The sequence below is a fragment of the Mustela putorius genome, unplaced genomic scaffold (assembly GCF_011764305.1).
Source record: "Mustela putorius furo isolate JIRA1106 unplaced genomic scaffold, ASM1176430v1.1 tig00003845_pilon_pilon_pilon, whole genome shotgun sequence".
NCBI classification, from domain to species: domain Eukaryota; kingdom Metazoa; phylum Chordata; class Mammalia; order Carnivora; family Mustelidae; genus Mustela; species Mustela putorius.
The window spans coordinates 2,798,100-2,824,985 of record NW_025421998.1 but is presented as its reverse complement, the minus strand read 5'-3'; positions in this window follow the sequence as shown (position 1 = coordinate 2,824,985).

The window sequence follows — 26,886 nt, the reverse complement described above, 5'->3', positions numbered from 1 at the left end:
CTATAGGGAATTCTGTTTATCTCTTTCCTTCTGGCATCATCATTTTCAGTATGAGAGGTTGACTACTACAGAAAAGTATCAGGAATAAGAAAGGGTTTGGTAGGATTCTTGGTTGGTTGTGTCTTAGAACATCATTGCATTCTTTCTGGTTTCAACAGATGGCTTAGCCTCTGGGGCTGTCAGTGCCTCCACTTAGTTATAAATGTCACACTTACCTTATCCTCAGGATGTGTCTCATCCAACTCCTGCACATTGTGGGCCCACTGGAATTCTGTGCTCTGGGGCATCCAGATGCTACAAGAGAAGGGATAGGAAAGGAACTCACCATCGTGCTCTGCTGTCCCACTGGACTTCCAAAACAGAAGCTCACCATGCTCAACAATGGCCAGAGGGAGAAGAGCCTGGAAGAAGATGGCAGAGGAACCAGACTGTCAGTTATCCGAAATTCTATACATTCTTTCTTCTTTGTCTCCATTTTCTACCCTGTACAATTTTTCACTTTTCTAGGGAGATAGAGATCACTCTGTTGCTACTCCCTCCCTTGATCTCTCTGTTCTAAAACAGCCTATAATAGCCGGGAGAAGTGCTACCTTTTGCCCACTTTTCTAGCTAGTATCAATAAAGCAGGCATGGGTCACCAGCACAGCTGGCTCTCCCCATGGTCTCCCACATAAGACCTTTGCCCTTTGTAGAGACAAACATGTTTGATTTATTTAAAATGGTTTTGAATTTTAAACTGTTTTAATTCAGGTCACATGAATGTAGGCATTAAATTGTTAGATGAGTATAAACATCAGAATTTTTTTTTTTTTTTTTTTGCTAACAACAAAAGACTCTCCTAATTGACACCCCTAAGGAAGAGGTATTTTAAAGGTATATGATTGAAGGGGTGCCTGAATGTCTCAGTTGTTTAGCGTCTGCCTTAGGTTAAAGTCATGATCCCAGGGTCTTGGGCTTGAGCACCATATCAGGCTCCCTGCTCAGCAGGAAGACTGCTTCTTCCTCTCCCACTCCCCCTGCTTATACTCCCTCTCTTGCTGTCTCTCTCCCTGTGTCAAATAAATAAATAAAACCTTTAAAAAAAAAAGATATATGAGGGACGCCTGGGTGGCTCAGTTGGTTAAGCAGCTGCCTTCGGCTCAGGTCATGATCCCAGCGTCCTGGGATCAAGTCCCACATCGGGCTCCTTGATCCGCAGGGAGCCTGCTTCTCCCTCTGACTCTGCCTTCCACTCTGCCTATGCTTGCTCTCACTTGCTCTCTCTCTGACAAATAAATAATAAATAAAATCTTTAAAAAAAAAAAAAGATATATGATTTTAAAAATTCTGCCCTATAAATAATAATAATTGTTAATGATTCCTCATCAGAACAAGCAGAAATAGTTTCATTATTTAAACACTGTATTTTTGAAAATCCTTTAAAAATTATTCCACTATACATCACATAAAAATGTAAGGTAGCATGTGCAAACTGTTTAAAGAGCTTGTTAAAGATTCTTATAATAAGAAAAGCTGGGAAAAGTAGAGTCATATCTTATCAAACCATCTAAGAAATCTTAAGAATGCTGCTTTTCTAGTAATACATAAATATACACGAACATGAGCAAGAATCCAAGTAAAGAAACAGTTCTTATTCATAGGATTGACAGTTTTATTATTACACCAGCCTGAAATAACATATAATGGTGTGTGAGTGTGCACTGGAGTTTCTAAAAGCAGCTTTTAAGATAGGCTTAATGTGAGAAGGGTTCAACTTTCTTCTCTGAATTCTGGAGGATGGGGTCTCCTGGGGATAAAGGGGAAAAGGGGAGATAAACTTTTAATGTAATCTCCATTCTTGCCACAGTTTGTTGTATTTATTTTTTCAGCTATATTTATTGTGTAGCTACCATATGCCAGGATCTGTGGATACAGTGAGGGCCTTAACAAACACATGTTCTGCCTTCAGGGAGCTCAGAGCACAGGCAAAAACCGAAGTATTAGCATGGAGAATGCCACAGGGAAGTAAAAGTATTTAGCAACACTCAGTGGGGACTCTAACAAGACCAAAGGTGGGAGGTCAGGGAAATCTCATAGGAGGAAGAGGTATGGAAAGTAAGGCTTAGGGATAAGTAAGACACAGCCAGGTAGGAACGGGGAAGGGGAGAATGCTGAGTCAGTAGGAATCCTGAAAAATTCCTCCTGGATCTGACTTCCTCACTTTTTGTAAACTGTGAGTTGAAACTCCTTTTAGATGATCAGCGTAGGATTCGCTGAATTCGTAGATATTTCTAGAACTAAAAAAATTAAATACTTGTTATGATATTGGGTTGGTTTGGATTTTTGAGTGCATAAATAATGGATGGGACTGATTCAAAGAGGTAAACCAGTTGGGCACACTTAGTGGGAGCCAGAAGGGACAACAGCTACTCCCAGTAAGCTACGTGAAAAGCAAGTACAGCGCTTCTTCTCTGGGCCACACCGTCTGGCTCCAGAGAACGCCCTTTTCTGGGTGAGGAAGTTGGCAATAAAAGAGGCTCGTCAGTTGGACCTAAATGTGTGTGTAAATCTTGGTGATACGCCTAACTGAAGAAACCAATGATACTTCTATGCTGAGACCTGTGATTGTACCAGGGTTCTCCAGAGAAATAGAACCAATAGGATATATATATACACATATATATTTTTTAAAGATTTTATTTATTTATTTGATAGATAGAGATCACAAGTAGACAGAGAGGCAGGCAGAGAGAGGGGGGAAGCAGGCTCGCTGCTGAGCAGAGAGCCAAATGCAGGGCTTGATCCCAGGACCCTGGGACCATGACCTGAGCCGAAGGCTTTAACCCACTGAGCCACCCAGGCATCCCCCAGTAGGATATATTGATATAGATATATAGAGATTTATTATAGGAATCGGTTCTTCAAGGTATGAAAGCAGAGTTCCAGGACCTGCCATCTGCAAGCTGGAAAACCAGGAAAGCCGATAATATAATGCAGTACCAGCCTGAAGGTCTGAGAACCAGGGCTGCTGATGGTGTAAGTCCCAGTCCAAATCCAAAGGCCTGAAAACCAGAAGTGCCTCTGTCCAAGGGTAGGAGAAGGAGGATGCATAAGCAAAGAGAAAATTCACCCTTCCTTAGTCTTCTTGCTCTATTCAGGTCCTTAACCAACTGGGTAATACCCACCCTCACAGAGGAGGGGTTCTCTTTTTCCTCAAGCCACTGATACAAATGCTAATTTCTTCAGAGATGCCCCCACAGACACTCCCAGAAATAATGTCTCACCAGTTATCTGGGCATCATTTAGACCAATCAAGTCAACACATAAAATGCCAGTCCTTGGCCATCACAATTGTGTGCTAGGCAAACAGAAGAGCTCGTGAAAAGACCCAAGGCTGAAGAGGCACCAGCATCTTTAGGTGACAAGAAATACATAAGTAAGGGTGGGGCCAAGTATAAGGGGTGAATAGTGAAGGAGTCAGAGAGTCAGAGAGTTGAGCCAGTAAGATTTTACGTGTTTTGAGATTTTTAAATACTGTAAATGGAAAGTCAGTTAAAATTGTAAGCAGGGAAATGAAATGAATGCTCTGGCCGCAGTACAGAGGACAGACTCTAGGGAGATCAACACCTAAAGGAAGAAAAGTAATCTAAGGGGGAGAGGAGGAGAGTTGCCCAGTGTTGGAGAGTGGCAGTGGGCGTGACAAGATCTTGGCCTAATACACCTTGGTGTATTATATATAGAAATATATATATATTATATATAGAAAGAGAATTTGATGCCTATAGGGTTATTCCAGAGGTTACTACTACCTGACATGTCAATTTGTGTGTGACATGGAACTAAGTGTTGCCAGAATAATGATCATAGCCTTTTGAAAGGAGAGTTTTGGAAAATAAAAATATCTATTAAGGGGAGAAGGCACTCAAGAGATTTTATGGCTAGAAGGGACCTTGACACTGACTTCAATCCTTCCCATACCAACAGCCATTCCCAATCCCACTCCTCTTAATCTTGTCCTTTCTTTCTGAGCTCTAAATATGAATTAATCCATTATGAAACAGGGCAGTATCCTTGAATGGAGATGGCTGCTTCCGTCTCCAGTGTAAAGCACAGTCAACCTCCAAGACAATCAAGTTGAAAGAGATCTAAGAAAAAGATTAAGCTTCACCCCAAACTCATTTTTACTCATTTTGTTAAGTATTTTTTGAATCAACTGGGAAGTGTTAAGATGCTTATACAAATGATGATGATCATTTTACCTGCCTTTCTTTATTGCCTACTATGTGCTATTTACTTCACAAGCATTTACTTCTGAACTCACATAAACCCTACAGGTTTATTATCTTCATTTTCCAGATGAGCAACATGAGATCAAAGCTAAGTGGACCACAAAGGGAACACAGATCTTCACTTTGTCCTCCTTCATATGGTCTAAGCAACTGATCTATAAGACCAACTGTAACATATTTCAGAAAAAAAATCACTTGAAATATATAGAGTGTGGAGTGCTTTTGTTTCTGTCTTAAGCTTTTTTTTAAATATTCAAAATAATATTTATTTGTGTTTTTTTTTTTCTATGTCTCCAAACATTGTCTTAATCTTTCATTTAAAACTTGGGAGTTTCTAGGGAGGAGTCAAGATGGCGGAGAAGTAGCAAGCTGAGACTGCTTCAGCTAGCTGGAGATCAGCTAGATACCTTATCTAAAGATTGCAAACACCTGAAAATCCATCAGCAGATCGAAGAGAAGAAAAACAGCAATTCTGGAAACAGAAAAACAACCACTTTCTGAAAGGTAGGACCGGCGGAGAAGTGAATCCAAAGCGACGGGAAGATAGACCCCAGGGGGAGGGGCCGGCTCCCGGCAAGCGGCGGAGCAACCGTGCACAAAATCAGGACTTTTAAAAGTCTGTTCCGCTGAGGGACATCGCTCCAGAGGCTAAACCGGGGCGAAGCCCATGCGGGGTCAGCGTGGCCTCAGGTCCCGCAGGGTCACAGAAGGATCGGGGGTGTCTGAGTGTCGCAGAGCTTGCGGGTATTGGAACGGGAAATCCGGCTACAGAGACAGAGCCGACAGTAAGCTCACAGCTCCGTGTTACCTTGAACCGGTCGCAGGCTCGGTGAGCTCGGAGCGCGGCCGGAGGTCAGGCAGACAGGAGTAAATGGGCGCGGTTCTCTGAGCGCGCACTGAGGAGTGTGGCCCTGGGCTCTCGGCTCCTCCGGGCCGGAGACCAGGAGGCCACCATTTGTATTCCCGTCCTCTGGAACTCTACGGAAAGCGCTCAGGGAACAAAAGCTCCTGAAAGCAAACCCGAGCGGATTACTCACCCCGGCCCCGGGTAAGGACGGTGTAATTCCGCATGGGGCAAAGACACTTGAGATTCACTACAACAGGCCCCTCCCCCAGAAGATCAACAACAAGAAATCCAGCCAAGACCAAGTTCACCTACCAAGGAGTGCGGTTTCAATACCAAGGAGAGCAGCAGAATTCCAGAGGAGGAGAAAGCCAAGCACGGAACTCATGGCTTTTTTCCTGTGATTTTTTTTAGTCTTGCAGTTAATTTAATTTTTTCTTTTTCATTTTTTTTTTCTCGCCTTCGGATAAAATTTTTTTTTAACTGTTAACTTTTTATTTTTTAACGATTTTATACTAGTTTATCTAATATATATATTTTTTCTTTTTTACATTTTTCTTAGGTGCATTCTTTTTTTAAAAATTCTTTTCTTTTCTTTTCTTTCTTTTTTTTTCTTTTCTTTTTGTTTTTTTTTTTCTTTCTTCCTTTTTGAACCTCTTTTTATCACCTTTCTCCCCACACAATTTTGGATCTCTTCTAATTTGGTTAAAGCATATTTGCCTGGGGTTGTTGCCACCCTTTTAGTATTTTACTTGCCCCTTCATTTAGTCTTATCTGGACAAAATGACAAGACGTAAAAATTCAACACAAAAAAAAGAACAAGAGGCAGTACCGAAGGCTAGGGACCTAATCAATACAGACATCGGTAATATGTCAGATCTAGAGTTCAGAATGACAATTCTCAAGGTTCTAGCCGGGCTCGAAAAAGGCATGGAAGATATTAGAGAAACCCTCTTGAGAGATATAAAAGCCCTTTCTGGAGAAATAAAAGAACTAAAATCTAACCAAGGTGAAATCAAAAAAGCTATTAATGAGGTGCAATCAAAAATGGAGGCTCTAACTGCTAGGATAAATGAGGCAGAAGAAAGAATTAGTGATATAGAAGACCAAATGACAGAGAATAAAGAAGCTGAGCAAAAGAGGGACAAACAGCTACTGGACCACGAGGGGAGAATTCGAGAGATAAGTGACACCATAAGACGAAACAACATTAGAATAATTGGGATTCCAGAAGAAGAAGAAAGTGTGAGAGGGGAGCAGAAGGTATACTGGAGAGAATTATTGGGGAGAATTTCCCCAATATGGCAAAGGGAACGAGCATCAAAATTCAGGAGGTTCAGAGAATGCCCCTCAAAATCAATAAGAATAGGCCCCACACCCCGTCACCTAATAGTAAAATTTACAAGTCTCAATGACAAAGAGAAAATCCTGAAAGCAGCCCGGGAAAAGAAGTCTGTAACATACAATGGTAAAAATATTAGATTGGCAGCTGACTTATCCACAGAGACCTGGCAGGCCAGAAAGAGCTGGCATGATATTTTCAGAGCACTAAACGAGAAAAACATGCAGCCAAGAATACTATATCCAGCTAGGCTATCATTGAAAATAGAAGGAGAGATTAAAAGCTTCCAGGACAAACAACAACTGAAAGAATTTGCAAATACCAAACCAGCTCTACAGGAAATCTTGAAAGGGGTCCTCTAAGCAAAGAGAGAGCCTACAAGTGGTAGATCAGAAAGGAACAGAGACCATATACAGTAACAGTCACCTTACAGGCAATACAATGGCACTAAATTCATATCTCTCAATAGTTTCCCTGAATGTGAATGGGCTAAATGCCCCTGTCAAAAGACACAGGGTATCAGAATGGATAAAAAAACAAAACCCATCTATATGTTGCCTCCAAGAAACACATTTTAAGCCCGAAGACACCTCCAGATTTAAAGTGAGGGGGTGGAAAAGAATTTACCATGCTAATGGACATCAGAAGAAAGCAGGAGTGGCAATCCTTATATCAGATCAATTAGATTTTAAGCCAAAGACTATAATAAGAGATGAGGAAGGACACTATATCATACTCAAAGGGTCTGTCCAACAAGAAGATTTAACAATTTTAAATATCTATGCCCCCAATGTGGGAGCAGCCAACTATATAAACCAAATAATAACAAAATCAAAGAAACACATCAACAATAATACAATAATAGTAGGGGACTTTAACACTCCCCTCACTGAAATGGACAGGTCATCCAAGCAAAAGATCAGCAAGGAATTAAAGGCCTTAAACGACACACTGGACCAGATGGACATCACAGATATATTCAGAACATTTCATCCCAAAGCAACAGAATACACATTCTTCTCTAGTGCACATGGAACATTCTCCAGAATAGATCACACCCTCGGTCCTAAATCAGGACTCAAACGGTATCAAATGATTGGGTTCATTCCCTGCATATTTTCAGACCACAATGCTCTAAAGCTAGAACTCAACCACAAAAGGAAGTTTGGAAAGAATCCAAATACATGGAGACTAAACAGTATCCTTCTAAAGAATGAATGGGTCAACCGGGAAATTAAAGAAGAATTGAAAAAAATCATGGAAACAAATGATAATGAAAACACAACGGTTCAAAATCTGTGGGACACAACAAAGGCAGTCCTGAGAGGAAAATATATAGCGCTACAAGCCTTTCTCAAGAAACAAGAAAGGTCTCAGGTACACAACCTAACCCTACACCTAAAGGAGCTGGAGAAAGAACAAGAAAGAAACCCTAAGCCCAGCAGGAGAAGAGAAATCATAAAGATCAGAGCAGAAATCAATGAAATAGAAACCAAAAAAACAATAGAACAAATCAACGAAACTAGGAGCTGGTTCTTTGAAAGAATTAATAAAATTGATAAACCCCTGGCCCGACTTACCAAAAAGAAAAGAGAAAGGACCCAAATAAATAAAATCATGAATGAAAGAGGAGAGATCACAACTAACACCAAAGAAATACAAACTATTATAAGAACATACTATGAGCAACTCTACGGCAATAAATTTGACAATCTGGAAGAAATGGATGCATTCCTAGAAACATATAAACTACCACAACTGAGCCAGGAAGAAATAGAAAGCCTTAACAGACCCATAACCAGTAAGGAGATTGAAACAGTCATTAAAAATCTCCAAACAAACAAAAGCCCAGGGCCAGACGGCTTCCCGGGGGAATTCTACCAAACATTTAAAGAAGAACTAATTCCTATTCTCCTGAAACTGTTCCAAAAAATAGAAATGGAAGGAAAACTTCCAAACTCATTTTATGAGGCCAGCATCACCTTGATCCCAAAACCAGACAAGGATCCCACCAAAAAAGAGAGCTATAGACCAATATCGTTGATGAACACAGATGCGAAAATACTCAACAAAATACTAGCCAATAGGATTCAACAGTACATTAAAAGGATTATTCACCACGACCAAGTGGGATTTATTCCAGGGCTGCAAGGTTGGTTCAACATCCGCAAATCAGTCAATGTGATACAACACATCAATAAAAGAAAGAACAAGAACCATAATATACTCTCAATAGATGCTGAAAAAGCATTTGACAAAGTACAACATCCCTTCCTGATCAAAACTCTTCAAAGTGTAGGGATAGAGGGCACATACCTCAATATCATCAAAGCCATCTATGAAAAACCCACCGCAAATATCATTCTCAATGGAGAAAAACTGAAAGCTTTTCCGCTAAGGTCAGGAACACGGCAGGGATGTCCATTATCACCACTGCTATTCAACATCGTACTAGAGGTCCTAGCCTCAGCAATCAGACAACAAAAGGAAATTAAAGGCATCCAAATCGGCAAAGAAGTCAAATTATCACTCTTCGCAGATGATATGATACTATATGTGGAAAACCCAAAAAACTCCACTCCAAAACTGCTAGAACTTATACAGGAATTCAGTAAAGTGTCAGGATATAAAATCAATGCACAGAAATCAGTTGCATTTCTCTACACCAACAGCAAGACAGAAGAAAGAGATATTAAGGAGTCAATCCCATTTACAATTGCATCCAAAACCATAAGATACCTAGGAATAAACCTAACCAAAGAGACACAGAATCTATACTCAGAAAACTATAAAGTACTCATGAAAGAAATTGAGGAAGACACAAAGAAATGGAAAAATGTTCCATGCTCCTGGATTGGAAGGATAAATATTGTGAAAATGTCTATGCTACTTAAAGCAATCTACACATTTAATGCAATTCCTATCAAAGTACCATCCATCTTTTTCAAAGAAATGGAACAAATAATGCTAAAATTTATATGGAACCAGAAAAGACCTCAAATAGCCAAAGGGATATTGAAAAAGAAAGCCAACGTTGGTGGCATCACAATTCCAGACTTCAGGCTCTATTACAAAGCTGTCATCATCAAGACAGCCTGGTACTGGCACAAAAACAGACACATAGATCAATGGAACAGAATAGAGAGCCCAGAAATAGACCCTCAAATCTATGGTCAACTAATCTTCGACAAAGCAGGAAAGAATGTCCAATGGAAAAAAGACAGCCTTTGAAAAGGTGCTGGGAAAATTGGACAGCCATATGCAGAAAAATGAAATTGGACCATTTCCTTACACCACACACAAAAATAGACTCAAAATGGATGAAGGACCTCAATGTACGAAAGGAATCCATCAAAATCCTTGAGGAGAACACGGGCAGCAACCTCTTCGACCTCTGCCGCAGCAACATCTTCCTAGGAACAACGCAAAAGGCAAGGGAAGCAAGGGAAAAAATGAACTACTGGGATTTCATCAAGATCAAAAGCTTTTGCACAGCAAAGGAAACAGTTAACAAAATCAAAAGACAACTGACAGAATGGGAGAAGATATTTGCAAACGACATATCAGATAAAGGACTAGTGTCCAGAATCTATAAAGAACTTAGCAAACTCAACACCCAAAGAACAAATAATCCAATCAAGAAATGGGCAGAGGACATGAACAGACATTTCTGCAAAGAAGACATCCAGATGGCGAACAGACACATGAAAAAGTGCTCCATATCACTCGGCATCAGGGAAATACAAATCAAAACCACAATGAGATATCACCTCACACCAGTCAGAATGGCTAAAATCAACAAGTCAGGAAATGACAGATGCTGGCGAGGATGCGGAGAAAGGGGAACCCTCCTACACTGTTGGTGGGAATGCAAGCTGGTGCAGCCACTCTGGAAAACAGCATGGAGGTTCCTCAAAATGTTGAAAATAGAACTGCCCTATGACCCAGCAATTGCACTATTGGGTATTTACCCTAAAGATACAAATGTAGTGATCCAAAGGGGCACATGCACCCGAATGTTTATAGCAGCAATGTCCACAATAGCCAAACTATGGAAAGAACCTAGATGTCCATCAACAGATGAATGGATCAAGAAGATGTGGTATATATACACAATGGAATACTATGCAGCCATCAAAAGAAATGAAATCTTGCCATTTGCAACAACGTGGATGGAACTAGAGCATATCATGCTTAGCGAAATAAGTCAAGCAGAGAAAGACAACTATCATATGATCTCCCTGATATGAGGAAGTGGTGATACAACATGGAGGCTTAAGTGGGTAGAAGAAGAATAAATGAAACAAGATGGGATTGGGAGGGAGACAAACCATAAGTGACTCTTAATCTCACAAAACAAACTGAGGGTTGCCGGGGGGAGGGGGTTTGGGAGAAGGGGGTGGGATTATGGACATTGGGGAGGGTATGTGATTTGGTGAGTGCTGTGAAGTGTGTAAACCTGGTGATTCACAGACCTGTACCCCTGGGGATAAAAATATATGTTTATCAAAAATAAAAAATTAAAAAAATAAATAAAACTTGGGAGTTTCTACATAAAAGGCTCATGATTATTTAGCTACAATGATATCACTTTTTTTTTTCATTCACTTGTTTGTGCACATTTGGAATGATCTATTGATACAAATAATAACAAATATTCATTCCATTTTATTAGTGAATCAGATTCCATTGAATATATGTGCCACAATTTCTTGGTCAGTAGACAGCTTTCTTGAATGCAGTGAGGTCCGAGTCTTTTCATTTTGAAGTTCCACAGAATGTACTAGAGTGTGATGCCTAGGCATACAACTGGCAAACAGGTGTAAGGAATGTGGAGCTCCAAGGTCATCTTGGCTCAGAAGTAACCCCTTCACAGACACATACTCCATGTGGCCTCATAGAGCAAGCATGTTGGAAAATGTTGCTGAATGGACAACTGCTTCCCAGTGATTATTCTATGCAAAAAGGAGGCCAAAATTGGACAGTTAAAGGTCTGTCATGACTATTCAACCCATCAGTCTTTTCCTTTGTAGCTTCTAACTTTGGAGTCATGCTCAAAAGAATAGTTCTTCACTCAGGGATTAGATAAATAGGCACCAATATTTTTCTAACATTTACAGATCCTCTCAATTTATGATGGGGTTAGATCCCAATAAACCCACTGAAACTTGAAAACATGTTTAATATCCCTAGTCTACCTAACATGACAGCTTAGCCTAGCCTACCTTACATATACTCAGACCACTTACATTAGCCTACAGTTGGGTAAAATCACTTAACATACAGCCTATTTTATTAAAAAAAATGTTGACTAGCACTTGTAACTTATTGACTATTACACAGTATTGTACTACTGCACTGAAAGTGAGAAATAGGATGGTTGTATGGGTACAAAACAGTTTTAAGTGTATCAATTGTTTACTCTCATGACAGTGTGGCACACTAAAACTGCCCTACCAGCATCGCAAGAGAGGATAATCCCAAATGTTACTAGCCCTGTGAAAAGATTCAAATTTAAAATTCCAAGTGTGGTTTCTACTGACTGTATATTGCTTTCACACCATTGTAAAGTCAAAATATCTTTAAGTTGAACCATTGTATGTCAGGGACCCTCTGTACCTGTTATTATATTTTTTTTAATCAGATAGCCAAACCTTAACACCATCCATGTGAATACAGCATTATCTCTACCCACAAATCTGAAAGGACTTTTTAATCAAATACTAAAGTGACACAAATACACACATAACACTTGGTGCTTTCGTTAAACTTTGTCGTATTCTATTTCTTTTTAGTTGTGGGCTCATATCAGCACTGAACAATTTTTTTTTTTTTAGTTTATTTATTTTTGAGAGAGAAAGAGTGTAGGAAGAGGGGCAGAGGGAGTTGGAGAGAGAATCCTCAAGCAGACTCCCCACTGAGCTCAGAGCCTGAGGTAGGGCTTGATCCCAGGCCCCTGAGGTCATGACCTCAGCCAAAATCAAGAGTTGGCTGCTTAACTGACTGAACCACCCAGGTGCCCCAGCAATAGACTATTTTAACTATAAAAGTTCTATAATTAAAAAAAAAATTATCTGTGTCTCCTCCTCCAAAATTAGTCTTATTTTTTTTCAAAAATTTTCCAATTATATACTCATTTATTCTTCTACATAAATTTCTCTCCAAATTTCTACCTCAACCTTAAGATAACCAGTATTAGAGTTTAATTAGTAAATAGATAGACAGATAGATGATGGAGATTTAGGGTAACTTATATATATATATGTATATGTGTGTGTATATATATATATGTATATATATTCTTTTAAGAATTTATTTGAGAGAGAGAGCACAAGTGGGGTAAGGGGCCGAGGAAGAAGCAGACTCCCTGCTGAACAGGGAGTCCAATGAGGGGTTCCATTCCAGGACTCTGGGATCATGACCTGAGCCAAAGGCCACTGAGCCACCCAGACACCAGGGGTAACTGATAAATTTTCAATGCTAATTTCCCTATATAAGAGCCTGGTGTTCATTTATTCAAATTTTCTTAGGTGTCCCTCAGTTATGTTCTCAATTTTGGAAACTTAGTATTAAATATTTCCTGAATGGATCATATCAATATAGTGTGCATATTGTGTGCACTGTACACCTTGCATTAAATGTACTCCTAGATATTTTACTTTATACTTTTGCTACCTAATAAAAATATCTCTCTCACTCTTCTGTTTTAAACAGGTTATTGCTGGTATATGAGAAAGTTAATCACTTATTTTAGAATGTACAGCTTATAATTACTTAGAAGAAATCCATTACTCTCTAGAACCTTCATGACTGGGAATGTGTTGCTGTTGCTTTCATACATGAATGATAGTTTCGATAAATGCAGAATTCTAGGTTCAAAATTTCTTTGTGCTGAGGACTGTGGGGGTGACTCCTACTATCTGACAGCCCTTTTTGTTACTGAGATATCTGGTGCTAACCTTACATTTTCTAGTTTTTGTTCAGCAACTTATTTTTCTCTGTTGGATGCTCATAGAATTTTTACATTACCAGAAAGTAAAACTTTTTATCCAGATACGTTCATGTCCACTCTCTTCATTGATTTTTGTTTTTCTTCTGATGTATCCTAAAATCAAATTTCAACTTAGGATCTTTCAAACAATGATTTAATAATTTTTGTTCCTTTTTCATGTGCCTTGTGAATAAGACAACTTTCTATTATAAAGGTTCTTATTTCCTAGGTATTTCTTCCTTATCTCTTATCTTTTCACCATCAAAATTATCTCATGCTTTTCTTCTAAGTTACAGAAAATTTTGAGACGTGGACTTTTGTCTCACTAATTTATTTTCTTGAAGTGCATAATTTACTCTTCAGTGCCTCCATTGCATTTTATTGTTTTTTAATTAACATATAAGTTTTTTGTTTCAGGGGTACCAGTCTGTGACTCATCAGTCTTAACACAATTCACAGCACTCACCATAGCACAAACTCTCACCAATGTCCATCACCCAGCCATCCTACCCTGCCCCTCATCCCCAGCAACCCTCTGTTTTTTTTTTTTTTTCCCAGATTAAGAGTCTCTTATGGTTTGTCTCCCTCCCCGGTTACATCTTGTTTCATTTTTCCTTCCCTTCCCCCCACGAATCCCCACCCTGCTTCTCAAATTCCCCGTATCAGAGAGATCTTGTGATAATTGCCTTTCTCTGATTGACTTATTTTGCTTAGCATAATACCCTCTAGTTCCATCCACATCGTTGCAAATGGCAAGACTTCATATTTTGATGGCTGCATGGTATTCAATTGTATATATACCACGTCTTCTTTATCCATTCATCTACTGATGGAAAACTAGTTTTTTTTTCCCCATAGTTTGACTATTGTGGGCATTGCTGTTATAAACACATACACTTTTGGATCCATACATTTGTATCTTTAGGGTAAACACCCAGTAGTGCGATTTTTGGATTGTAGAGTAGCTCTATTTTCAACTTTTTGAGGAGCCTCCATACTGTTTTCCAGAATGGCTGCACCAGCTTGCATTCCCACCAACATTGTAGGAGGGTTCCCCTTTCTCTGCAACCTCGCCAACATCTGTCATTTCCTGACTGGTTAATTTTAGCCATTCTGACTGATGTGAGGTGGTATCTCATGGTGGTTTTGATTTGAATTTCCATGATGCCGAGTGATGTGGAGCACTTTTTCTGTGTCTATTGGCCATTTGGATGAGTATTTTCGCATCTGTGTTCATCAAGGATATTGGTCTATAGCTCTCTTTTTTGATGGGATCCTTGTCTGGTTTTGGGATCAAGGTGATGCTGGCCTCATAAAATGAGTTTGGAAGTTTTCCTTCCATTTCTATTTTTTGGAACAGTTTCAGGAGAATAGGTATTAGTTCTTCTTTAAATGTTTGGTAGAATTCCCCCGGGAAGCCGTCTGGCCCTGGGCTTTTGTTTGTTTGGAGATTTTTAATGACTGTTTCAATCTCCTTACTGGTTATGGGTCTGTTAAGGCTTTCTATTTCTTCCTGGCTCAGTTGTGGTAGTTTATATGTTTCTAGGAATGCATCCATTTCTTCCAGATTGTCAAATTTGTTGGCGTAGAGTTGCTCATAGTATGTTCTTATAATAGTTTGTATTTCTTTGGTGTTAGATGTGATCTCTCCTCTTTCGTTCATGATTTTATTTATTTGGGTCCTTTCTCTTTTCTTTTTGATAAGTCTGGCCAGGGGTTTTTCAATTTTATTAATTCTTTCAAAGAACCAGCTCCTAGTTTCGTTGATTTGTTCTATTGTTTTTTGGTTTCTATTTCATTGATTTCTGCTCTGATCTTTATGATTTCTCTTCTCCTGCTGGGCTTAGGGTTTCTTTCTTGTTCTTTCTCCAGCTCCTTTAGGTGTAGGGTTAGGTTGTGTACCTGAGACCTTTCTTGTTTCTTGAGAAAGGCTTGTAGCGCTATATATTTTCCTCTCAGGACTGCCTTTGTTGTGTCCCACAGATTTTGAACTGTTGTGTTTTCATTATCATTTGTTTCCATGATTTTTTTCAATTCTTCTTTAATTTCCCGGTTGACCCATTCATTCTTTAGAAGGATGCTGTTTAGTCTCCATGTATTTGGATTCTTTCCAAACTTCCTTTTGTGGTTGAGTTCTAGCTTTAGAGCATTGTGGTCTGAAAATATGCAGGGAATGAACCCAATCATTTGATACCGTTTGAGTCCTGATTTAGGACCGAGGATGTGATCTATTCTGGAGAATGTTCCATGTGCACTAGAGAAGAATGTGTATTCTGTTGCTTTGGGATGAAATATTCTGAATATATCTGTGATGTCCATCTGGTCCAGTGTGTCGTTTAAGGCCTTTATTTCCTTGCTGATCTTTTGCTTGGATGACCTGTCCATTTCAGTGAGGGGAATGTTAAAGTCCCCTACTATTATTGTATTATTGTTGATGTGTTTCTTTGATTTTGTTATTAATTGGTTTATATAGTTGGCTGCTCCCACATTGGGGGCATAGATATTTAAAATTGTTAAATCTTCTTGTTGGACAGACCCTTTGAGTATGATATAGTGTCCTTCCTCATCTCTTATTATAGTCTTTGGCTTAAAATCTAATTGATCTGATATAAGGATTGCCACTTCTGCTTTCTTCTGATGTCCATTAGCATGGTAAATTCTTTTCCACCCCCTCACTTTAAATCTGGAGGTGTCTTCGGGCTTAAAATGAGTTTCTTGGAGGCAACATATAGATGGGTTTTGTTTTTTTATCCATTCTGATACCCTGTGTCTTTTGACAGGGGCATTTAGCCCAATAACATTCAGGGTAACTATTGAGAGATATGAATTTAGTGCCATTGTATTGCCTGTAAGGTGACTGTTACTGTATATGGTCTCTGTTCCTTTCTGATCTACCACTTGTAGGCTCTCTCTTTGCTTAGAGGACCCCTTTCAAGATTTCCTGTAGAGCTGGTTTGGTGTTTGCAAATTCTTTCAGTTGTTGTTTGTCCTGGAAGCTTTTAATCTCTCCTTCTATTTTCAATGATAGCCTAGCTGGATATAGTATTCTTGGCTGCATGTTTTTCTCGTTTAGTGCTCTGAAAATATCATGCGAGCTCTTTCTGGCCTGCCAGGTCTCTGTGGATAAGTCAGCTGCCAATCTAATATTTTTACCATTGTATGTTACAGACTTCTTTTCCCGGGCTGCTTTCAGGATTTTCTCTTTGTCACTGAGACTTGTAAATTTTACTATTAGGTGACAGGGTGTGGGCGTATTCTTATTGATTTTGAGGGGCGTTCTCTGAACCTCCTGAATTTTGATGCTCGTTCCCTTTGCCATATTGGGGAAATTCTCCCCAATAATTCTCCAGTATACCTTCTGCTCCCCTCTGTCTTTCTTCTTCTTCTGGAATCCCAATTATTCTAATGTTGTTTCGTCTTATGGTGTCACTTATCTCTCGAATTCTCCCCTCGTGGTCCAGTAGCTGTTTGTCTCTTTTGCTTAGCTTCTTTATTCTCTGTCATTTGGTCTTCTATATCACTAATTCTTTCTTCTGCCTCATTTATCCTAGCAGTGAGAGCCTCCATTTTTTATTGCACCTCATTAATAGCTTTTTTGATTTCAACTTGGTTAGATTTTAGTTCCTTTATTTCTCCAGAAAGGACTTTTATATCTCTCGAGAGGGTTTCTCTAATATCTTCCATGCCTTTTTCGAGCCCGGCTAGAACCTTGAGAATTGTCATTCTGAACTCTAGATCTGACATATTACCAATGTCTGTATTGATTAGGTCCCTAGCCTTCAGTACTGCCTCTTGTTCTTTTTTTTGTGTTGAATTTTTCCATCTTGTCATTTTGTATATGAAGGAGCAAGTAAAATACTAAAAGGGTGGCAACAAACCAGGAAAATATGCTTTAACCAAATTAGAAGAGATCCCAAATCGTGAGGGGGGCGAAAGGGGATAAAAAGAGGTTCAAAAAGGAAGAAAGAAAAAAAAGAAAAAAGGAAAAAAAAAAGAAAAGAATTTAAAAAATGAAAATAAATAAGAAAAATATAAAAAAAGAAAAAATATATATATTGGATAAACTAGTTAAAAAACGTTAAAAAAGAAAAAGGTAAAAGTTAAAAAGAAAATTTACCAGAAGGCGAGAAAAAAAAAACAAAAATGAAAAAGAAAAAAATTTAATTAACTGCAAGACTAAAAAAAATCACAAGGAAAAAGCCATGAGTTCTGTGCTTCCAGGACAAACAAAAACTGAAAGAATTTGCAAACACCAAACCAGCTCTACAGGAAATCTTGAAAGGGGTCCTCTAATTAAAGAGAGAGCCTGCTACTTCTCCGCCATCTTGACTCATCCTCCTTCTGCCCATTTCTTGATTGAATTATTTGTTCTTTGGGTTTTGCGTTTGATAAGTTCTTTATAGATTTTGGATACTAGCCCTTTATCCGGTATGTCATTTGCAAATATCTTCTCCCATTCTTTTGGTTTTCTTTGCTGTGCAAAAGCTTTTGATCTTGATGAAATCCCAATAGTTCATTTTTGCCCTTGCTTCCTTTGCCTTTTGCAAAGTTTCTAGGAAGAAGTTCCAGCAGCTGAGGTTGAAGAGGTTGCTGTTTGTGTTCTCCTCAAGTATTTTGATGGATTCCTCTCTGACATTGAGGTCTTTCATCCATTTTGAGGCTATTTTTGTGTGTGGTGTAATGAAATGGTCCATCCACTGCATTTTAATTTGGGGAATTTAAAAAGTCTGAAGGCAAGGTTTATTTTATGTAATTGGTGCAGTTAAGCAACAATTCAGAAAACAATTAGACATACATTTTTTTAAATTTTCCTGTTAACATTTTAGTAGGTTTACTTCCTGGTTGATATTTACTCTAAATACCTTAGATTGGTGCCTGTATTAGGAATTAATAAGTGTTTCATAAGAACAATTTTATTCTTATTATTTATTTTTATAAATAAATATTTATTATTTATTTGTGAGAATAAATATTTAATGTTTATTATTTATTTGTGAGAGGGAGAGAATGTGAGCATGAGCAGCCAGGGGAGGGACATAAGATAAGCAGACTTTGCACTGAGTGTGGGCCCTAACACAGGGCTCAATCCCAGGACAATGAGATCATGACCTGAGCCAAAATCAGATGCTTAATTGACTGAGCCACTCAGGTGCCCAAAGAATGATGTTTTTATAACTGAAAGTTTGTACCCTTTTACCAAACTCTCTGTATTTCCCCCCACCCTCAGCCAGGGGCAACCACGTTTCTATGTTTCTATGAGCTCAATAAGTGATACCATGCAGTATTTGTCTCTCTGAGGATCTAACGTATAACACCGTGACTATAGCTGATAACACTGTTTGTGTAACTGAAATTTCCAAAGAAAGTAGAACTTAAATGTTCTCACCAAAGGAAAAAAAAAAAAAGTATCTGGGGTGATGAATACGTTGATTCAATGTGGGGAAATGGTTCACAATGACTACGTGTATCAGATCATGTTGTACACCTTAAATATCTTACAAATTTGTTAACTGTATCTCTGTAAAGCCGGGAGGAAAAAAGAATATTCTTTTTCTTGCAGTTTACCCACCCTCAACATGATAATCATGTTTGTTTAGTTCTGCTAAAATAAGTATCAGAAATTATCCCCGTACACCACGTATTGTCCCTAACAAAAGCAGAGGGGGGTTACTTTCAACCGCTTCACTGGATTCAGAGTCCATTTTCCATTTGTGAGGTGGTGAGGGAACTATAACCAGAAGGATTCACAGCTGCCACTTGTTTATGGTGGAGACCCAGTATGCACAGACTCCGCCTGCTTCTCTAACTGGTATGACTGTCTTACTGAGAGGACCCTGTGGTAACCTCCTGCTTCACTCATACTCAACAGGCTTTTCCCACCAAACAAAAGGCAGAACTGCCACTTTCTCAAGTTCTGGCTAAAGGAAAGTTAACTTCTTTTTTTTGTAATCAGATCTCTTGTGGTAGCCCAATAGTAGCTGGGGCATTGCTCCCTGTCCCTCACTATAAACAACTCTCATATGGAGCCCACTGTCTCCGTGGTCTCATTAAAGTTGGAACACCATCCAGGCAAAGCATAGGGCAGGCAATGGCCCTGGCCTCTGGTCCTGGGCACAGCAGTTGTAAAGTTAGAAGTTCTTTCTGGCCTTTCCTAGCCTATTATCATCTACAACTCCCTCCTCTCTCATCCTAGGGATTTCCCCCTTATCTGTGGGTTACTGTCCTTTTAATAAGTTCCACATAGGCTTTTCCTTTGCGAGGATAAGTCAAGCTGGTTCATTCTCACCTATGTTAGGTCTCATGTGGATTCCACATTCCTGAATTCCCTCCAAAATTTTTTTTAAGATTTTATTGATTTATTTGACAGAGAGAGAGTGAAAAAGAGAGAGTACAAGTAGGGGAGCAGCAAGCATAGGGAGAGGGAGAAGCAGATGTCTCACTGAGCAGGGAGCCCAGTAAGGATCTTGATCCCAGGATGGTGGGATTCTGACCTGAGCTGAAGGCAGATGCTTAACTGACTGAGCCCCCCAGGTGCCCCTAAATTGCTGTTTTGTGAATAGTGTGAGCTCTTTCTGGTTTTTTTTTTTTTTTTTAATTTCCTTGAATGCTTAATCCAATCTTTTTCTCATTTTCTATTTCTTTGGCCATATCAGTGGAGATATCAGAGAAGAGGATGTTAAATGTGTGAGATCAACTTATTATCTCGAACTAAAGTCTACATTTCTGTATTAGTTTTCCTATTCTAGTCCCATGAACCTTAAATAAAAGTATTTTATACCATTCACCTAAAGAAAATAAAGAAAAAAGGAAAAAAAGAGAAGGAAGAGGAAAGGAAGGAAGGAAAGTAGGAAGGTAGGGAGGGAAGGAGAAAAGAGGGAAAAGTATGTAGGTATCAAAGCCATCAAAACACCACAGTAACTGGCAAATGTTCCAATGATTAACTTTTTCTAACCAACAGAAGTTTGATAGCCAGTAAAAGCAGTGGTGGAAACCTCGTAATTTGAAAATAGTCTGAAGGAAAAGTTAGAGTAAAAAGAAAAGTACTGATGTATGTCTAATTTCACTACCCAAAATAAATGCTTCAATCTGCCCAACTCGCCCTCTGAATCTACAACAAACCAAAGTCAACGCTGTCCTTTGAATAGCCTCATGTTGAGGTCTTCAGTCTTTGTGGAAGTCCCTAGAGTAGCTTTAATTTCAAGGATTCTCATTCCACAGCATGACAGCTTGTTAGGGTGTTGCGGACCAAGTCAATCCCTCCAGGTTCACAATACCATCTTTTAGATTACAAAACCGCACTTAAACTCAGACAGAGCAACTCCAGGCACTCTTGCTCGGTTCTGTGGCCTGCTGGCACGAGAACTCTTGGAAGACAGATTGGTGTCCTGCAGCAGTTCACTGTGCTGGGTGGACCTGAATTCTCCCTGGCACTGGCTCCAGCTGTCCTCCCTTCACACACGGCTGCCTGGCCCTGCCCCCAGAGCTCTGCCTGCATCCCCAGTCACCTGGTATACCCTTTATTCCCGTGCCTCTTAAAGAATTCCCATTTAAAACAGTCAAATGAAATAAATGTTCTCAAAGTTCACTTGTAAGCACACACCACCATTAAAAAATTAAGTTCCAAATACTTTAATAAATTATGGTATACTACCATGTAGCCACTAAAAATGTTTATGAGAATATTTTTAATAGAAAATTTTAATGACATGGGAAAATTCTATAACATAAAACAAAAATAGAGGATATACAGGGAAGTACATAATAGCAACTGCAGAAAAGGAAAAGGCATTCAAACAAGAGTGAAAAAGAATATACCAAGATCCTAAACAGTTGCTGCTTCAGGATGGTAGTATTAGGCATAATGTTTATTTTTTCCAAGTTAATACCTCCAAATTTCCATTAAATGCACTTTATTAGGTGATTTGTATTTTTTAATTCTTTAGGAACATCAAATTTTTAATTATTTGAAATGTCAAGGTCACTACATATTATAAACTTCTCTGCATAGTATGATTTAACTAAACAATGTAGACTTAAAAGACATGATGAAAATATGGGAAAATAGTAATAGGCATTCTCTTCCTAGGTGACATAATGGTGATTGTTACTTTTATTTAATTTCAAAATGCACCTCTATTTTCAGACCGTACGTACCTGTGGTATGTTAATTTTATATTAGAAAATAATGTGCTTGGGTGGCTCAGTGGTTAAGCAGCTGCCTTCGGCTCAGGTCATGACCCCAGAGTCCTGGGACTGAGCCCTGCATGGGGCTCCCTGCTCAGCAAGAAGTCGTCTTCTCCCTCTACCACTCCCTCTGCTTGTGTTCCCTCTCTCACTGTCAAATAAATCAATAAAATCTTAAAAAAAATGTGTAAAACAAGAGAAACAAGAGAACCACTATGATCCTAAAAAACCAGTGTGCTCCAAGTGCTCTAGACAAGTTAGAGTTGTCTTCAAAAATTAAAAATTTTCACTTTATCTCAAGATAATGTATTTCACACTCCCTAATTCACAAGTGGCAAATAGTTTCCCAGAAATATTCTTATCCTAACGTGAAGTCAACCCCAAATGAGGGGAAATCCTTTGAGAAAAGGAAAAAAAGAAAAGTCTAGTGAGAGGCTCATCATTAAACAAGGGTCCTAGCAGGAGACTCGGGCAGAACGGAACCCTTGCTAACGTGCACATCCGACTAAAAGTCCACACCATGTGAAGGAACTATCTGCATTCTGCATAAATTAGAAAACCTAATAGGCTTTTTTTTTTTTTTGAAATTTGAGAAATAAATGGAGGGAATATATATTATGAAACATTAAATGTACCACAGAGTGTTTGATTTATATCACCAAAATAATTGGTTCCTTTGCTTCAAAATTGCCAATTTTCAGCTAAAGATTTTAACAGGCTGAAGGTTGCTTTTCTTTTTTGCACTTTTCACCAAAATCAGGAAGAGGAAAAATCTCCAAACAAAATAAAACCATGAAATCTTCAAATTTTTAAAGCTGAAATTACAGCCTACTGTTTATTTTTCTTTGTGCTCCCACTGAGCTAATTAAACAAAGAACTCAATATTCAAAGCTAATTTGGGAAAAGAAAGAGAGGGCACAGCCAGTTGGGATTTGGCCCAAGGACCAATAAATATGGAAGACAATAACAGTTTCCATTACGACTTTATATTCATTCACTAAACTTCTCAAGATAGTAAAATGAATTAATGGGGAAGGGGAAAAAAGAAAATCTCGTAATTATCTCACTTAGTGCTAGAGAAATTATAGCTATTAAAAGGAAAAATTTAAAGTGATTACATTTTAAAATTCATTAGCTTCCAAAGAGGGATCTTCATTTACTATTTTCAAATTGAATTCTAGTGCTGTATATTTTTTCTTAATATTCTTATTTTTCTACTTTATATCCCATCCCCCCAAAATAATTTACTCAAATAAATGATAGGGGAGTTTTTATCTCTTTCTAATATTATATTTAAAAGCTTTGCTAAATTTAGGTAAACATTATAATGCGTGAAATATTTCATCAAGAAAAGCTACACATTTTTCTAACTCCCTTTTAGTTCTATAATTTGTTTTCCTATTTTAAAATAAAATATTAAATTAAAAAATAATATATTTTTATTATTTAAACATTCAAATACAGTTAAAAAAGAAATTCCTCTCTCTCATTTCTTCTCCCTTCAGATTTAAGTATTAGGTATGTGTCTTTCCACATCTCTTTTTATAATCTACAAACACACACATACAGAGATAGGGGTGTGTATTTTTGTAGGTAATGCTCTGGATATAATTTCATAACTTAATTTCTTCATTTCTTCTCTTATCCTTTCATGTGGATGTACTTCTTATCAGAATAAGTAGATCAATCCCATTCTTCTCAAGGGAAGCAGGCAATTTCATTTTATAACTGTACCATAATTTAACCAAATAAAATCGTCATTGATTAGAGTGTTGATTTTAAGTCTTAAATGAGTACATGCACATATTTAAAAGGTCAAACCACATGGAATAATCTAAAACAAAAAGTTAAGCCCCCTCCTCTTCTGAAAGATGAGTTTTAGTCAGTTTGTTTTTTTAAAGACTTCTGGTGGATAACATTGTAACTTTTAAATAATAAATGCGTGTTTCTTAATGCGCTACTTGACACAGTGTTAATTTTAATTTAAATGGAAATGTTAGCTTATCTACAACCACCTCCTGTTTTGCTTCCCCTTCCCCTTTGTCCTCATTTTATTTCCTTTCATGCTGTTAAATTTTGTAAATTTTATATTGTTTTGTTTGATAAATATAATGAACTCTTCCCTGATCAGCGTGTAAAGGGATTCTAAGATCCCAAAGGCAATGAGACAGCATCCCCCATATTTTGACTGGGTTTGGATTATTTGCTGCAGAGCCTTACAGTGTGATGAGCTCCTAAGAACAGGGTCCTAGGTACATGCACACAATTTCCCCAAACACGGAGGTTCTAAAGACTTTTCTTTTTTCTTTTTTTAAATTTTTTTTAGCTTTTATAGCTGAGTTCATGTTAAATAGAACAGTAACAAGGTATTATCACTGAAATATTGGCCCAAACTTGCAACTCAAAAACTGTGTGACTACAACCAGGCCCTACCATTTTCTTGTCCACACTCTTCTCATTTGCAGACTGAGAGTTAAACTAGCTCATGTCTGCTTCCATTGGCATTTTAACATTCGAAATCATTGACTACTACACAGACACGTGCTGCAGGTTTATGGACAGTGCAGTCCTAGAAGCAGACTTCTAACAATCCTTATTTCCAACTCCACTTTTCTAAATGACCGCAAGTTATTGTGTGAGTCTTGGTCTCCTTCGTGTCTTCATTATTCCTGGTACTTGGAAAACTTTGAAAATATGAGGCAACCATCATTGATGGCTTTATAGGTTGTTTTTGTTTGTAGCAAAGAAAACCACGCCTATTAAATTCTAGCATGTGCATCTTAAAATGTAAAATGATCATTCATCCCTCTCCACAATAATCAGAGACAATCTGGAGAAAGCTGGGATGTAGGAATATGTCGTACTAAACAGAGCAACCAGCATTTTCTTCTGCACTTGCCAGCCAGAACCTATCAGAATAGGTTCTGATAGGTTCTGGCTGGAATGAGAATCATTCTCATTTTTATCTTTCTTCTAATGGTTATAGAGATGGAGGTGTGGGAGATGTTGATCCAAAAGGCTAGATCTGGGCACACAAAGCAGAAGGTCCTACGTAACTCAATCAGGACCTTTAAGCAGGCCTTCTAGCCATTCCATCAGGTCAGAAAATATTGCTGGTAGATCTACCAGAGCCAATATAATCTCGATGTTTCTCTCTCTTTTTCTTACCAGAGGAGACCAACCCAACATTTTGGCCTTATCAGCCCCCGCAGATGCTGCTCAGTGTCTCTTCCTGCCAGTTTTGGCTCAGCATGGTGTCTCCTGGGCCCACTGACTGTCGGTTGCTATAACAACATTGAGCAGAGGAGGAAGGCCTGGCGGAGCAGTGGTTGGGCCAGGTGGAGAGGAGGAGGTAGAACAGAGTGGAGCCACAAAGAGTCCCGTGTCCCGAGTCCCAGCAAGAATGATCAGGAGGCAGGTGGCCACAGGAAAAGAGGAAGCTGCTACAAGGTTAGGGGTGATATGGAAGCAGCAGAACCAGTTATTGCAAATTAGCAGACTCTGGCCTCAGATGCTGCCGAACTTAAAGAGAAGGAGGAAAAAGCTGGTGCAGAAAAGTGGAAAGAGAAAATAGAAAAGTAAGAGAAACAGTACAGAGAAAGCAATTTTAAAAAGTGGGGAAAAAAGGAGGCATTTCTGCAACTGGAAAGATGTCAACTTCAAATATTGCGAATATATTGAAAACATCCTTCGTGGTCCATTTCTTCTTGGAATAGCATGACTTTAACATGAAACTGGAGAAAAAGGAGAGATCAACTTCAGGACAGAAATGATATGCACCAGTCTTGGTTATGACAGATTACTGGTTCAGGCCCTATTTAAATTTGTGAACTGTGGTTGGAAATACCTAATTTGCCTTCCTCAGTGAATTGTTAATAACTTCAAAGAGTTGTTGAATATTCAAATGCTTGCTAAATTCTAAAACATTCTACCAATGTAGGTACTCATCATTGTCTCTTGATTTTATCATTATCAATATTTAATATGCTTCTCTTTTACCCTCCCAATCTCCTTTACACTATCTTTGGAAGTTTTTTTTTTTTTTCATTAGTTATAGGATATTTGGATTCGTATATTTTTCTTATTGGAGCAAATGAGATTTACAATCAAATGAAGCTAGATAGCGTCCATCTGCCATAGTTACTATCTCTAGAAATGAAATAAATTTGGAACCTAATTCAATTCCAATAGCATTCTCTAATACATTTAATTAAAAAATTCTTTATGTTGTATATCTTTGATGGATTTCCTTTTCCATGAACCAAAATTTCACCCCTTAGAAAAGCAAAATAAGATAAAACATATATTGTATAAATTTGTATAAAAGCACCATGCTATAAATGAAAATGACTTTAGGGATCAACAAGTACAATGTTCCTTAAACTTTAATTTGAGATGAGTCTTCTAGTAATATTGTTAAAATACAGATTCTAATTTGGAAGGTCCATCATAGGTCAAGACGGCAGTTCTAAGAAGTTCTCAGGTGTGCCGATACTATATGTAGGTCCTTGAGAAGAAAGATCTGTTACAGTGTTAGTCAAAGATTTTGAGTTACAGATCATGTTCTTTTAAGAAAATCCAATGAAACAACTAAAAGCACAGCTGTGTGCACTGAAGCAATGGTGGGGAGCACAGAGACCTGCCCTCTCAGAGTCCCTGGGGGGTTTGGACTAATCTCCTAGTCACTTTCACAGAAAATTTTTATCTTCAGAACATGATATGAAACACACAGTCTAATCTAAAACCTTCTTTTAATCACAAGGAAACAGGGACTCAGGAGAGTTTAAATATCAATAAATGAATTCTTAATATTCTAAATTCATATACATATACCCAATACACATACATTTAAAATGTCCACCCAATACACATACAATACACATACACATACACATCCCAGGTCACTGGTTCCTGCTGCTGTAATGGGGACCCCCTCCCCCATCTACTTCTCCACCTCCTTTCTCCCTTCCTCCCTCCTCTTCCCCTCTCCCTCAGTGGTTTTTTTTGTGTGTGTGTGTCAACTGTGCCGTTTTTATTTTATTCCTGTTTTCCCTTTTCACAGAGAAATAAAGGTCTAGAAATTTAAAAAAAAAAAAAAAAAAGGGGCGCCTGGGTGGCTCAGTGGGTTAAGCTGCTGCCTTCGGCTCAGGTCATGATCTCAGGGTCCTGGGATCGAGTCCCGCATCGGGCTCTCTGCTCAGCAGGGAGCCTGCTTCCTCCTCTCTCTCTCTCTGCCTACTTGTGATCTCTGTCTGTC